At 52.1% G+C, this 4,023-nt stretch overlaps 1 pseudogene; it reads right to left on the bottom strand.

Moving 5' to 3' along the window:
• Positions 1-288: 288 nt before the first annotated feature.
• On the bottom strand, positions 289-2,134 carry LOC100476213 (annotated as a pseudogene).
• Positions 2,135-4,023: the final 1,889 nt, after the last annotated feature.

Raw genomic sequence — 4,023 nt, 5'->3', positions numbered from 1 at the left:
TCGCCTAGCATCCTCAGCCCCGAGCCCAGCGCCCGGCACGGAGTAGATGCTCAGTAATGCTCACCCAGTTCGTTCAACCAACCATTAGCCAGGCACCGCAGTGGGCAGCGTGGACACAGCACGGAACAGACTAGACCAGGTCTCTGTCCTTGAGAAGCTTACAGTCCAGTGGGGGAGGAATGCAAGAAACAAACAAGCAAATTAACAAACCAGATGATACCAGAGGGTGGAAAATGCTCTGAAGGAACTCAAGCAGAGAGATACAATAAGTTGTCCCTGGAATGATGATCAAGGTCGGCCCATGAGATGGTGCAACGTGAGTAGAGCCATGAACGATGAGGAGACCCACAGCCAGGGTGAGCAACAAGTGCAAATGTCCTGAGGTGGGGACACTTTTGGTGTGCCGGAGAAGAAGGAACCTGGCAGGGTTAGAGAGGAGTGAGAGAAAGCACCTGTCCCAGAGAAGCTTTCACTCTGTGGCATCTCCAGGGCAGAGTTATTAGAAGGACAGGGAGAACCTGGTTATACCAGAGTCCAGCTTTCACCCAGCCCTGTGGTCACATGCCACACGAGAGTTCTCGGGAAGTCCCCAGGACATGCAAGGAAGAGGTTAGTTGATGACCCTCTTAGGAGGGTGAGGAAATTGTTCACACCAATGGCTCTCAATCCTGGGGAAGGGGCTAGTGCAGTTTTGCTCCTCAGGGAACATTTGGCAATGTCTGGAGATTTTTTTGTTGTCTCATCTGGGGTTGGGTGGGGGTGCTTCTGGCATCTAGTGGGTAGGGGGCAGGGATGCTGGACATCCTACAATGGCCAGGACAGTTCCCCGGTGCCAACATTTACACTCTAACCCTCACTGAAGTGCTGACCACGATGGACTCTGGCCAGCTCTGAGGCTGGGCCTAGGCCCATAGCCAGTTCTGTCCCATCACTCAAATTCACTCAAATCCACTTTTTCCCTCCCGCCCCCTGCTCAAGAAACCTTGTCATGGCAACAGAGAAGACCAAGCAATCTTTGACAACCCCTCTGTGATCAAGGGAACGCCATTCAGCACCACTGTGTGTGGATACCAGTCCTTGACATGCAAAAATGGGGTCTAAGAGAGCACCGGACTCTGAGTCCACAGGATTGGGTATGAGTTATCTCCACAGCCAGTGCCAGTTCTCTCTCTCTCCATTGACCTTTCCAGCAGCCACTCCATTTCCCATGAGAGCATGGGAGACCTTGAAACAAATTACCTTCCTCATTTCTGGGGGGGCAACACCCTGAAGTTCATTTGTCATATTATGGGAAGGGGTTGCCTGTGGGCTCTGACCACGGTGCTATGAAGTTGAGTTCGAGAATTACACATAAAAACAGACGATCTGTCTTGTGGAAAAAAACATTTTTCTTATATTTTTTCTTTGAGACAAACAGATGAGTGCTAGAGGCTGGGGCAAAGTCTTGAAGGGGTCCACACTGGGCAGGGTCTTGCGAGCCAGCACGCTCGCTGCGGTTCTGTAGAACAGCTTGTGAACACCACCACCGTTGAAAAGCGCATGGATACCCAGCAGACTGCAGCCGGCATCGCACACCGGAACCTGGTAGCCGCACACCTGGCAGGCCTTCCAGCCCCCAGGAGTCGCCTCGGAGGGAGGGAGCCCGTGCATCTGGGCACGCAGTGAGGCGCGACAGGGGAAAGTGGGGCAGGGAGAGCAAGGGCGAACTCTGCTGGCTACAGAGGGTACGGGGCCCACACTTCGGGGCTCCTGGGTGAAGTGCAGGCACGGTAGGCTCCGATGGCTCCCTGGCAATGAACTGAGCGAAGTACAGAGCTGGGCAGGGGAGTACCGGGCCTCGGAGTCTCCGCTAGCTTGTTCTCGGCCATCTTCGTGGTTGCCTTAGCCAACTCTAGCCCTAGTGTTTGAGGGATTCCAGGATCAAAGTGAATGCCATTCAAAGCATTCTTTGCAACTTCTGCTTCTAAGCAGCTGTCAAAACTGACAAACCCTATGGACTGCCTAGATGTGGGTTTTATAAGAGAACCCCGTAGTCCTTCAATGGTCGGAAAAGCAGCTAGAGCTCCCGAGGTGGGATACCCAGGGGGACACCACTGACAAATGGGGTCTGGACAGGTGTTTGGGTTCTTGGCATGCTGACCTTCCCCGAGATGACCAAATAATTGTTTGTGATGATGAACACTTATGTAAGTCACCTTGCAGATGCTCAAAGTGCTGTGTTATTATCACAATGCCAGAACGGGACGGGGGTCATGGATTACTCCGTCCAATCTTCATTTGTGCGGAAACAGACGCCCAGAAAAAGAAGAGGCTGGCTTGTTTTCTGGGTTTGAGGAGGGTAGAGCAGACATCATATGCACGGATCACTGATGAGGAAACTGAAGCCAGGGCTGACCCCAGGTGAGTCTTCCTGGATGGCGCTGAGTAGCAGATGCTGGGGGATGTCATGCGTTTGTACCACTGGTCCTGACTCTGAGCTCTACATCCTTAGACTGAAGCCTCCCCCCGGGAGGGAATCAATGGCATGTGCCTGTGAAGAAGAGCTTTACCTGCCTGACTTTGCATTTGGCTGGATCGGGGTCACGCGTGCACCTGCTTGAAACTTTGCTGTCCAGTGGGCGGAGTCTTTATACTTGTCTCTCTGGGCTCCATTGCTCCCTCGGTGATTTTGTTACCTCCCACCACCCTTACTGCCCTCTCTATACTGGAAACTCCCAAGACGACTATATCCTGTTGATTCCGAGACACATTTTAATATCTTTGAAGTTGGGACGAGCCCTACTTTAATTGGCAGTGCTTTTCCAGAGTAGTACATAAAATCACGGTGGTCTCATAGTCAGTGGCGTCTAATATTTGATGAAATATGGTACATATTCACTGCAGAACACCCTCTGAATTCCAGACTCATAAATCACAATGGCTTTTCAACATCTCCCCTTGGATGAGGAATAAACACCTCAGACACAAATCATAAAATTGAATTCCCGACCTTCTAGCCTTCCCCATCTCAGCAACCGGCAATTCCATCCCCGTGGTCGTTCCGGTCAAAATCTGGGAGTCACCCTTGACCCCTCACTTTCTTTCTCAATCTACCTCCAATCTATCAACAAGTCTTGCTGAGTCACTTCAAAATAAATCCTGAATCCACCCACCTCCCACCAATCCACCACCACCCTGATCCAAGCCACGCCTGTCCCTTACGTGGATTCCAGCAATCGCCTCTGGCCTCCCCCGTGCTGCCCTGCCCACCTGCCGTCTCCGCTCAGGGCGCAGCCAGAGGGGGCCTGTGGTTAAGACAGGCCACCCAACCTCCCCAGCTCCGTGTCACTCTCACTCCTGCCTCATTCCTCTGTTTAATATTTAAAATAACTTATAATTAGTTGAAATTGCACATAGTTATTGCTTTCTGCATTTATTGTCTATTGTCCCCACCAGAATGTGAGCCCTGCAAAGGCATGGATTTTGTCTCTTCCGGTAAGGGTCTAACCCCTACCCTCTGGACCGGTGCCTGGCATGTAGTAAGTGCTCCATAAATATTGCTTGAATGAATTCTTTCCCATGGGATGATGCTTTTGAGGGAGCCTTGAAGTCAGACCAACCTGGGTTCAAATTCTGAAACTACCGCCTCGTGGCTGTGTGACTTGGGAGATTCATTCAGACTTTCCGAGCCTGTTTCTCATGGGCCCGGTAGGGATGAGAACACGTACCTCTCAGGGCTGATGGGAGGATTCAAGGAGTTAATGTTCCCAGAGCACCTGCGTAGTGCCTGACCCTTGTCACTTATTCCTAGTATGGCTATTGTTATTCCAGCCTCTAGAGCTGGAGCTCTGGGCTTGTCACCGAGGCACAGGCTAGTGGGAGGTGAGCTCAGAGGTGTGCGTGCACTCGGTGGGAGGGAGGGCGGGCTGGGATTCCAGTCCCTGTGAGGTCGTCCATCAGCAGCACGACCTCCAGCGGGGAGCTGCTCACCCCTCTGAGCTTCGGTGTTCTCACGCATGAGGAGGAGATAATGATCGCATCTAT

Source organism: Ailuropoda melanoleuca, chromosome 16 (assembly GCF_002007445.2).
Source record: "Ailuropoda melanoleuca isolate Jingjing chromosome 16, ASM200744v2, whole genome shotgun sequence".
NCBI lineage: Eukaryota > Metazoa > Chordata > Mammalia > Carnivora > Ursidae > Ailuropoda > Ailuropoda melanoleuca.
This window is presented reverse-complemented; position numbering and strand designations above follow the sequence as displayed.